Genomic DNA, 12,248 nt, shown 5'->3' with positions numbered 1-12,248 from the left:
TAGTTGGTGTTTGACCTTACTAAAATAATACAAAACCCCTTAATATGTACAGTAACTTAACACAACCACCTAACTCTAATCCTAGGGCAATCGTGCCCCATTTAGTTTCCAGGCTGGCCGCCCCTCTGCGACCCCTCAAGGGCACAACCCAACACATCAAAAAAAACAATACTGATGCGGGGCTTTTGTAAAGAATTACGAATTGACAATATCAACTACGCAACAAAAGGAGAATCCAATCAATATGTAAAATTTATATGGGCTGCGTGCATGTTACCACATGTTATTAGGCTATATTATATAATTAGCCCAGTCTCCTACCAATGATAGAAATGAACCAAAAGGCCATGTTATTTTCCACTAGTTTGTACAAGCTCAGGCCCATGGGTAAGAAAAGCATGAATCACGAAATAAGCTTCTGGAAAATCTATGGTTAATGTATTAGGCGGAAAATTAAATAACAATATTACCCCTAGTATACTTACTACCTTCACTGCAATCCACTGATACAACTATCCTAACACGTAACTTGGCTGAGGTGAACTGCCATTCTACAAATTATATGAAAAAACATTAACTGACAACTTACAAGGCAATTGCTAGTAAAATGAGTCACTATAGTCATTACTGTGAAAAGTGTGTGTTTAAAATTTATTGCTCTCATATTATATTAAAAAATACAGATATTGTTCGTTTAGATACATAATAGCTTCTTTATAATCATTTTATTAATAGATCCCTGAATTTTTCTGCACATTTTGCCAATGTCTACAACATAAAGAATGACTAACAATTCATTGCCTGTTGATTTAAAAAGTAATAACGCCGTGGGTCAGCCACATTACTACTCCGAGCGCTTGCAAGCAGGATTTCATTAATATTACTACTAATTTCCATCTAATAGTTAATAAAGCCAAACATTTAACGTAGCTATTATAATTATCAAGTGACAATGAATCAACCATACAAAAATAATGATATTCTCTCTCTCTCTCTCTCTCTCTCTCTCTCTCTCTCTCTCTCTCGGCAGTAGATAACAAAATGCTAAATGAATAGGCCTATTTAAAAGAATATGAAAGGTGTTTCTTTAATTTCATGTTCCTTCTATCCATCCAATATATAAGTTATATAGAAACTTATATAACAGAAATCAATTCCAATACAACAAAAAGAAAAACTGTATATATTCACAAGTTTATTAGAAGATAAAAGGAACCATGTGTAAAAAATATATATAAATTGAAATGACGTGAAAGTACAAAGAAACCTCAGTACAGAAATAAATAAAACAGAAAAAAGTAAAGTGAACTTAAGTCCCTTTGAGAAGAGACAGGAGGAGAATTTCCGAGCGAGACTGAGGAGTAAAACGAAACTTCCTTTCAAGAAGTAAAAGAGAAAATGTTACCTTGTCTTTTTACCTGACGGTGGGAAAATACACACGATGCGAGAGAGAAGCGTTTTCTGCAGGAATGTTTTATTTATACTTTCTTTTTTACCATCTTTCTTTCAGTGGCTGTCGCAGAGAAGGCTCGCGGGGTTTTTTAAATAAATACCAGTTTAATTAACTGTCGTTTGGAGGAGCCCTATCCTAATGCTTTCGATGCTAATGGAGTATACATATATATACATACATATATATGTGTGTTTACATATATTTTTATATATATATATATATATATATATATATATATATATATATATATATATATATATATATATATATATATATATATATCATTTGTAATACAGTTATAACAGTCATCCCTGCTATCAGCAAATAATACACAACAGATGTGACTCGCATAGAGCCACCAAGTTATCTACATAACCATTCTGTTCCAGAGAGAAATCTCAAACAGAGACCCTTGCAGCTTAGAGTATGTAATATAGAGATCAGGAAACTTTACGGTCCCTGGTCTCTTTGTAAAGTCAAATTCATACACAGACCTGCTGCCTGAGGGCTCTGGGTCGACTTAGGCCGATGTTAAATTCAATTTCTCGATTTCTATGGAATTTCCCTCGCGTAGGACGTATTTTATGTATTTCACCTCTTGTGGGTTCTGTATACCTCTGTTTAAGATCCTACCTAATCCGTATATAATATAAAGGCTACTTAGCTGTAGCCAAAATTGTCCTTTTTTCAAAATAAATATACGAATGGTATTCACTGTGGTCGCAGTCGACTTTTACTTTTACATCAAAATGCCAGAAGCTGTGTAGTTGGGTTCTCTGTATAAGTAAACATCTCTTATTTGATAAACTTTATCCAGAGTGTTAGTAGTTTCTTTAAAGTAAATGAGAGACGTGATTCATTTACTGTGCGTCCAATGCTAACAATTATATTATATATATATATATATATATATATATATATATATATATATATATATATATATATATATATATGTGTGTGTGTGTGTGTGTGTGTATATATATATATGTGTGTGTGTATATGTGTATATAGATATATATATATATATATATATATATATATATATATAATATATACTGGGTGTTTGAAATTTAGAGGCCCCCTTCCACAGAACAAATGGAAAGTTATGAAGTTTTCTGTTATAGCTATCTCCAATACATTATTTTAAGTTCTATTGCCTATTTTTCATTTTGGCATTTTTGTATTTTCAGACTGATTGACGGAGTTAGATACAGCCATGACCAACGACTTCGAGAAAATCAGATGGATTGACTGAACCTGGCTATAACCTTCAGAGGGCTAGGGATGCTGGCGCATCCTTCATTTCACGTTCCTGGAGAGCTAAATACATTAAAAGAGATGAATCCTTTGTTAAAAGAAACTGGAACAAAATCCATATGACTGTCAACACGAAAAAGAGGAGAATCTTGGAAGGCCTGAAGTCCTTTCAGAGTCAAAAGATATCATAGCTGAGGCAGTGGTAGACCAAGAAAGTCTTTTACATAAATTGGCGCTTTCAAATAGAAACAAAAGGGGAAAGAAGAGAAGTTATAGTGCTGTATACCGTGAGTTGAAAAAAAAAATCTATCAAGCCATTTCATGTTATCAGCAAGCCCAACATCACTCAACAACAGAGAGAAGACTGTGCATGGTTTTGTGGGTCATTTTTAAAGATTGGGATGAAGCTGACTTTCTCCATGTTGCCGCATCAGATGAATTCTTCATTTACACAGTCAGGAAGCGAAATCATAAAAATGACATCATTTGGGCTGCAAAGTTGGATGATATCAGCAATGACGTGCGCTTATCGCCAAGTTGTGAAATTTCCTGAATGTTCGGGAATTTTTCTGTTTTCCACAGCCAAATAGTTAATGTGGATCATCAAAGAAAAAGGACAGTCATGGAATGGCGAATACTTCCAGAGAAACTGTTTACTGGTGGAGTATTTTCTCAAAGATCCTGAAAATGTGTTATCTGTATAAGAAGTCACATTTTTGCATGATAAAGCACCATGTTTCAAGGCTCTTCAGACACAGAGCCAAGCTTCAAAACAGTGGTATCGATTTCTTCTTCTCGTCAAGTGAATTTGTAGCTCCCTGACCTTAATGTGTGTGAAACATTGCAGTATTCTAAAGGATCGTGTTGAAGCGCTCACAGTGAACTATGATGGTATACAAGCTTGACAAACTGCAAGAGAGAGGTGACTGAAGTGCTCAGGGAAAATGGAGTTTGAGTCAGCTTTTTTGCGATTTGCTGAAATCATACCCTCAAGAATGCAGGCTGTGGTACAGGCAGATGAAGGCCATACAAAAATATTAAATAGTAGAGAGAAACTTAAAAAATACCTTGTTCTGAATTACTTTGTTTTTGTCCTGTATATATATATATATATATATATATATATATATATATATATATATATATATATATATATATATTATAAATATTTGTTGTTCGACCTCCTTTCCTTGCTCTCCTCAGCAGAATAATAAACTCAAACTTTATTAAAGTAAGGGGCAGACAATGTAGGCTGCTCGCATGAGAGGGAGTCAAGGCGGGAAACCCAGGTGTTGTTTTCAAACGAACGTACACTCCCGGCCGACGGGCGAGAATTTTAGCTCAGAGGGCCATAAATCAGGGATAGGTTTTGCTAGGACAGATCTTAGAGATACTGTTCCTACAGCTTAGTCTCCTTTGGCCTGTGTACTGGTGAGCTTATTGTCATTTTCAGGCCAGACACTTGGTGGGAGGAGCCTGAAGCAAGCAGCCAGAAGCCACCCACACATCGTTACTCTCAGCGCAGATATACTCCAGATATGATGTACTCAGGTCTCTCTCTAAGCCCGCTTTGTCTCTCCCCCTTTGTCCTTAACACGAGGGAGAAAACTGTTATTCCAAACGGACCAAGGAATCTTAATGCAACTGATCACTGCATTATCTCATCCAGCGGTAAGTCTGATTGTGACAACTACTCCCAGTTCTTTTTCCCTTCAACTGAAACTCATTTTTCCTTGTTCAGATTTACATCTCTTAAACAGTCCTTGACTAAGAGCTCCTAGTATAGCATATCCCATTTATGAAGTTATATATTAAATGCATTCATTATTGTCTAGTGAAATTACATAATTTATCCTCCATGGTGTTAAAAGTACTATTCTTGATATAAGATTCATCCCTTGTGACTAAGTAATGACGTGTGAGTGTTTCTGTAGTGCAAGATTGTTATCTGGATACATCTTTTCCAGAAGTGTGTACGCCTTGAGCCTGGACAATTCCTCTTGCTTGGAAAAGAATCCGCATCATCAGTGCCAAGAAGCCTCATTTCGACGTTCACTGCATTCAACTGCCTTATAAAAGCATTTGAAGAGGCTTATTAAATCTGTTGCGACCATTTCTATTTAGCATTGAGGTATTTGTCTTGATTAGGACTAATATTTTCAGCTGCTGTTAGCTCCTGTAAATAATCCATTTCCTTTTATCTTCCCTTTTGTTGAAACTAGTTTTCCAGTAAGTTTGCTAAATTAATGCATATAGATGCAATAAACCTCTATTTCCTGTTATACTAGTTTTGGCTGGCAACCTAACCTTTTTTAGTATGTGGCATTAATTGGCATTAATTGACAGAATTACGTGCGTCTGTGGTAAAGCAAGGCGATATAAATCCAATGAAATAAGTAATAAAACTAATTAACTGACCGAATCATGTAACATATGTATAATGAGATTTAGCGTTGGACGCACAGTAATTCAATCACGTCTCTCATTTACTTTCAAGAACTACTAACACTCTGGGTAAAGTTTTTCAAATGAAAGATGTTTACTTATACAGAGAACCCAGCTAGACAGCTTCCGGCATAAGGAACTACTGTAATCTCAAAAACGGCTTTTGATGTAAAGTATATATATATATATATATATATATATATATATATATATATATATATATATATATATATATATATATATATATATATATATTCATAACCACAATGCCCTTCTTAACTTTCTCGAATTCTTTACATTTTTTGGGTATGCTTTGTCACACAACAAAGCCTTAGATCGAAATGCAAGAATATGAAGGCAATTTTTGATGTGTATTATATTGCATGTATGTATGTATATATATACAAAGTGGAAAGTCCTTTATTGCAAGGAGTATCTCAACGCACTACATAATAAAATAACACTCATCCTTGAAAAATAATGACTGCAACAATAACAATACCGAAATAGCGATAACAATTAATTAATAATTCAGTCTCATCTAAGTTACACAGAAGAGCTGAGCATATGAAAATTTATTCATGAAAAGCAATTCGCTTCTCGCATATGAATAACAGAAATAAATAAAAATATAATAATAATAAAGAACGAGGAGCGAATAACTGACGTTCAAGAATATAACGAAAACTGAGGCAGCCAGAACAAAGTGAACCGGTTAAAAAGAGGATTGATTAACAGATAAAACGAAATATAAAGAGTGTGTGTGGGTGTGCGCTATCTATCTCCGATCACCTATGATGCTGTCATGTGAATCATAACACGGAAATCATCGGAATTTCTGGTACGTGACATTTTCATTTTCCTTTTGACATTTGATGTTTATATGTCAATCAGAAACCCCCTCTTAACTGCACTGCATTCATAGTTTTTTTTTTTTTTAGCAGTGTCCACAATGCTCTTATAACATTTCTGCTTATAATGTTCACCTAGCAATCTGCTTTTCTTAATCCTCACTTATTACTGATCCAACCACCTCAAAACAATATGACTAATTGATGTCAGGTGCTCAATATCGAACTGTAATTGATGTCAGGTGCTCAATGTCGAACTGTAATTGATGTCAGGTGCTCAATGTCGAACTGTAATTGATGTCAGGTGCTCAATATCGAACTGTAATTGATGTCAGGTGCTCAATGTCGAACTGTAATTGATGTCAGGAGCTCAATATCGAACTGTAATTGATGTCAGGTGATCAATATCGAACTGCAATTGATGTCAGGTGATCAATATCGAACTGCAGTGAATAAATGAATACTGTACATGAAAGTTACAAGTTCCCGTAAGGGGGTAGTGCCATCAGTGCACCTCACGTGCTGCACTGTAGGCAGTGCTTAAAAAGTTCTCTGTGGCATCCCTTCGGCCTCCAGCTGCAACCCATTTCGTTCATTTTTACTATACATCCTTTCATATTCTCTTCCTTCCATCTTGCTTTCCTCAACCCTCTCCTAACAACTGTTTCAAGATTATTTTCAGGGAAAGGTTTTAAAAGTGTCGGTAAGAGAGTTTAAAATAAGACTTGGCAAGAGGATCTGTACTAACCTTTGCTCAAGTGAAGTCTCTCTTGATACTTCCTCTTCTTATAAACTATTTTCAAGTTTTTCATAAGGTTCTGTAAGTTCTTGAAGTAATATTAACACTAATACAACTACTAGACATTACAATAATTTTTGCTTTTACCATTGAAAGGATGATGATGATCTTATTATTGTTGGCGTTACTAATAAAATAATATTGATTAACCTTCAATATTTGTTTCCTCATACAGTTACATGGAATACTAATTCTAGTAGGAGAAGCCTGAAGGAAAACAAAAACACTTACTTCTGATTGGACATCCAAAGTTCTCCCTTTTTCGCCGTCTCTTCCATTGCTCTAAAACAGAAAAAAATGTTAAATGACCGGATTTTTTCTGTTTCAAACTTCTCCTTTCCTAAATTGCTGTGTAAAGAAAGTCAGTGAAATGGAATGGAATATAAAGTTTAGGTCAAAAGCCAAGCACTGGGACTTATGAGGTCATTCAGCACTAAAAGGAGAATTGAGAATAAAAAGGTTTGAAAGGTGTAACAAGAGGTAAAACTTGCAGTAGAACTATGAAACAATTGTTAGGAGAGGGTTGAGGGAAGTAAGATGGTAGAAAGAGAATATGAACGGAAGTACAGCAAAAGGAATGAAAGGGGTTGCAGCTAGGGGCCGAAGGAAGGGACGCTGCAAAGTACCTTAAGTCATGCCTACAGTGCACACGTGAGGTGCACTGACTGGACTAACACCCTACGGAGTAAAAAAAAAGTCAAGAATTTGCACGACATTCAAAACCGTGCGAGGCAATTCATCGCTTTTGTGATTATACCGAAGATGCATTTGGTATGACAGTAATATAACCCCAGAGGTTTATGGAACTTTGGTTAAAGAGTAGATACATTTATGACATTAACTTGTGGCAAGATTTTCCTTTTAAAAGATTTTAATTTTACATTACGGCTTGCGAGGTCATTCAGTAGCCAAATTTGGCAGGGAAATTACACGCTTCTTCTCTTTTGTACCATTTTAGACTTAACTTGGAGCTCGCTCGTGCTACAAACATATTTCTTACGATAACAACATACCTTTCCCTTTCGTTCAACTTCTACTCGTATATACTTTCTCAAGGAATGTCGTTCACCTTTCTGATAAGTAATGGGTATTATCCTGCGTCACGAGATCCCAAAAATGTACACTATGCCCTTCAGTAAATTACTTTTTAGGGTTTTCCTTGCCAAGGTCAGTGGTTTGACCCTGGAATGCTGCTCACCTTTCGACCAAGCTATAAATGGGTATCAGTGTCAGCTGGTGTTAAGGGAAAGGGTATAGCTATAAATATGGTCAGAAATGAAAGACTTTACCCTTCCGGCGTTAGTCCCTACTGGGAGGAACAACATGAAATATATGCATATGTAAATATTATATATATACATACATATATATATGTGTGTATGTATATATACATACATATAATATAGATATATATATATTATATATATATACATATATATGTATATATACATATCTATATTATATATATGTATATATATATATATGTGTACATAAATATATAGATACATGTGTGTGTGTACGTTCTGCGTATGAACTATATTGAAAACTTTTAACATCTGTCTATTTTCCTTTCTGAAACACTGAAATACCGTGACACATTTTCTTACAGTTTCATCTAAGTTTAACCAAAATTAACTTTTCTGTACTGACTTAATAAGCAAAAGAATGGCATATAAGTTTTGATAAGAGGTCACAACACTTCAAAATGACTATTCCAACGACTCGACTCATATGTTAAGAGGTACTGCACATGCGCACCAGTCTGTTTGAAACCAGTACTTTTAACAACAGAAAATCTTTCCAATCACCTCACGTTAGACCTGAAATTTCGCAATTTTGTACTTAGCCTGAGACTGATCTATAAAGAAGGGGGCTTATTTTATTCTCAAATATCACCTCGGCGAATTTGACCGGAACATTATGGAATCTATCACTCAACTCAAATCAGTGGGTTGAATATGCATAATGCCAGCTCACAGGATAATGGACATTGCTAGCCTGATGTACGAAAAGCCTGTCAGCTGATCTATTTGTGGCTGTGACAAGCAGGAGACATTCATTCTTAAAATACGGATATGTAGGTCAATTCTTACATGCACGGCATCAGTGACCCTCATATTTGTGACGCCAGATCATTCACGATAAATCAGTCAGTCTCATCATGCGTTTTGCAAATGCGGAGTTCTTTACACTCCTGTGTTTCATGAGTTACTTATTTCATGAGTTATTTACCATTTATTTATTTCATGAGTTATTTACCATTTATTTTGAGGGGGTTAGTGGCTATAGAACACTGATTTGGGCAATGACTATTGTCCGTTTATGACAGGGGTGAGATATTTCAATAAAAGAATCAGATTATGATTATAAATGGTTATACTATTTTGAGAAATCTATTCTAACAATAGACTGGCTGAATAGTAGCAGCACCACTATGCAGTAAATGTGCCTCGCTGTCGAACTTCTCAATTCCAGAAGTCCTTTATTCCTTACACCGTTGGACTGTGGAACTGTCTCCTTAAGGAGGATGTCGTGCAATTGGAACCTCGAGAGTTCAAGAGAAGATGCAATACATTACTATCCTAAAGCAATTCTCCTTGTATTTTAATCATTTACTTACATTTTTATCCATTTATTTATTAATTTGTTATATTATTATTTCTTCTCTACTAACTGATCCCTTCTTTCTGCATTTCTCATCACCTTCTGCTACTTCTTTCAAATGTACACCATATTTTCTGGAAGCTTGAATTTCAAGTCATTGGCCCCTGTGGGCTTGTTCCCTATGAATAGGATTCATCTTCTGAATAATAATAATAATAATAATAATAATAATAATAATAATAATAATAATAATAATAATAATAATAATAATAATAATAATGTCATAAAGCTATGCTCTCTAACATTTACAGCGTCTAAGTAACCAGCTCCATGATCCATAGCATTGGCCAGTGTATAAAAAACTAACTTTATACCTTCCCTAGCATCAATATGATTCTTAATGCCACAATTACTGTCAGTTACTATCAGTAGCATCGACAATCCAAATCGACATCAGTCAGACCATCACTGTACCGACACTTCCATTTCTATTCGCCATAAAACCTCACTGAACTCTCGTCCTGATTGTTACTCTTCCCAGTTCAAAAACTTCGTTGTTAGAAAGGATTTCAGCCTACGAAAGTGATCATTCGTAAGCAAAAAGGCCACACATGCATTCACGTTGTCATATATTTTTTCTTTCTTTTTTTTTTTTGCCACTAAGCTCCCACTGTCGTGCATCACCTGTGTACGTTCATCAATACCTGTTTCATAGGTTTCAGAATGACTGTTGTTACACAGCGGCTTCAAAAGCATTCGGTGTTTGTTCGTTGTTACGTAAACAAAACACGCGAGGTTGCGCAAGGTATTTGTGGCTGAATGGTTAGAATTCAGTGCCGGAAAACAAATGAAAATCTATCAAAGCAGTAGCTGTGATGTTGGCCATGTGTTTCATGTGTATGTTTACTCTCTCTTATGTTTAGAAAAGTTTTCCTCTTTGTCCGTGGATTATTTATTTGGTACTTCTTATTCCATTCCCGGACACTTTCAGTTACTGTACCAATGTAAAATATTAGTTTAAATGACTTCTGTCAATAAAAACTGAAGCATATTTTTAAAAATATACATCTAGTTCGATGTATTAAACCTATTATACATTTTATTCCTGTTATCGCTTCAGTTTTTTATATGAAACTACAAATAAAACACACATTTTAATCTTTGCATTAAAGGCAAAATTGATTTGGATATTTCACGATACTGTTTCTGTTCTTTATTTGACTTAGTGTGATTTGGGGTAATTCAGACGATATACGAATTTTATTCCTTCTGGTACTTTTTGCCTGGTGTAATCGCTTCCACGAGTAAAAACAAAAATGTACAGAAAATACATTTGTTTTTTTGTCAATGCTCATTGTCGAAGTGACGTCAGAAAAATAAGCTAATTACTCAAATGTTTCACCATATAAATTGGCTAGGCGTTGTACCCATGCATCTACTGACGGGAACCTATTTTTTCGTAATAGTGAAGCCAATTCAAAGAAAATCATTTCACTCGCTCTTTATCCAAACTAGAATTAAAAAGAGTTTTATAACAGAGACTAAATAACAATTTTCTATATCAAAATTTATATTAGCTAAACTCACATATAAACATCTGAATCAAAGACTAACACAATAAAACACAATGTTTTATATTATATAATGTAGCTGGGTAATAGGCAAGAGGGCTCTTGAACTTGGGGAGTCCTCTTCCCATCTTCCCTCCCCCCAACCCATTCTCTCCCTCTCTCCCTCTCTCCAGGCTCTCGAACCCGGTGAGTCTTCTCCCCTTCTCCCTCTCACCCCTGTTAGAATATCTCTCTCTCTCTCTCTCTCTCTCTCTCCACTATCATTAAAGAGTAAATGACACAAGATTTGAAACCTCATTATAATCCACTTCCAGGTGTCAATTAACACGGCAAATCTGATAATATCTCTAATGGGTCTGAGTCATCGCACAATAATTATTTTAAAAAATTAATTTTTCCCTGCGATATGCGTTTTAAATTCGACGCTTTTTTTTAATAACAATTCTCTTTTAAACATTTATCTCGTGCAATATAAATGAATGTCATACTTTATGATGAAGCTTAAATAATGCAATTTTTGGGTTGAGTCTTGAATAGATAGAAGTTATTCATTTAGTTGAATTTTAAAATATACAAAATTATTTTTGTCCAAAGTTTGCTACTCCTAATGATCAATCCTTCGTCAAAGAATTAAAATTTTCATGACCATTTGTTAGATGTACAGCAAGAGTGTATATATTATAAGCTGCTAAATATACTACAAGAAAGAAGAGGCTTTTCCACATCTTTAGGATTGTGACGCCAGTTACAATTGAAAAACATTTCTTTTCGTAACAAAGGAGAAATTACGGCTACCGTAACGCAATCCACGTAACAGAAGTTGTTTTTCAAATTGTATATAGCTCGGTTATACCTATACAAAGTTCTTACATTCATGACGCTCGTCAAGAATGAAAAAATAAATATAAAAAAATTTAGGCAAAAACCGAGTGCTGGGACCTACGATGAGGTCATTACGTACTGAAAGGGAAATTGAGAGTAAAAAGGCTTTAAAGGTAAAACTCGCAGTTACACTATGAAACAATTGGTAGGAGAGGGTTGAGGAAATTAAATGGAAGAAGGAGGATATGAACTGTCAAAGGAATGAAAGGGATTGCAGCTAGGGGTCTAAGGGACGCCGCAAAGAACCTTAAGTAATAATATACGCTCATCAAAGCTTTCCACTTCTCCGGAGTCCTTGTGAAACCCATTAGCAATCTCTAGATGAGATTTTCTGCAACTGTATCTTTCCTTATCTCTCCGTGATGTGGTTTGGTGTCAGTAAATCA

General features: G+C 35.0%; 1 long non-coding RNA gene across 1 annotated transcript in view; it reads right to left on the bottom strand.

The window, feature by feature from the left end:
- Nucleotides 1-12,248, bottom strand: part of LOC136833419 (uncharacterized) — an 83,390-nt gene that overhangs the window by 18,816 nt on the left and 52,326 nt on the right. The window contains exon 2 of the long non-coding RNA XR_010851462.1: nt 7,037-7,087. This is a non-coding gene — a long non-coding RNA (uncharacterized lncRNA). The remainder of the gene's footprint in view (nt 1-7,036; nt 7,088-12,248) is intronic.

This window comes from Macrobrachium rosenbergii, chromosome 51 (assembly GCF_040412425.1).
Source record: "Macrobrachium rosenbergii isolate ZJJX-2024 chromosome 51, ASM4041242v1, whole genome shotgun sequence".
In the NCBI taxonomy this organism is placed as follows: Eukaryota; Metazoa; Arthropoda; class Malacostraca; order Decapoda; family Palaemonidae; genus Macrobrachium; species Macrobrachium rosenbergii.
This window is presented reverse-complemented; position numbering and strand designations above follow the sequence as displayed.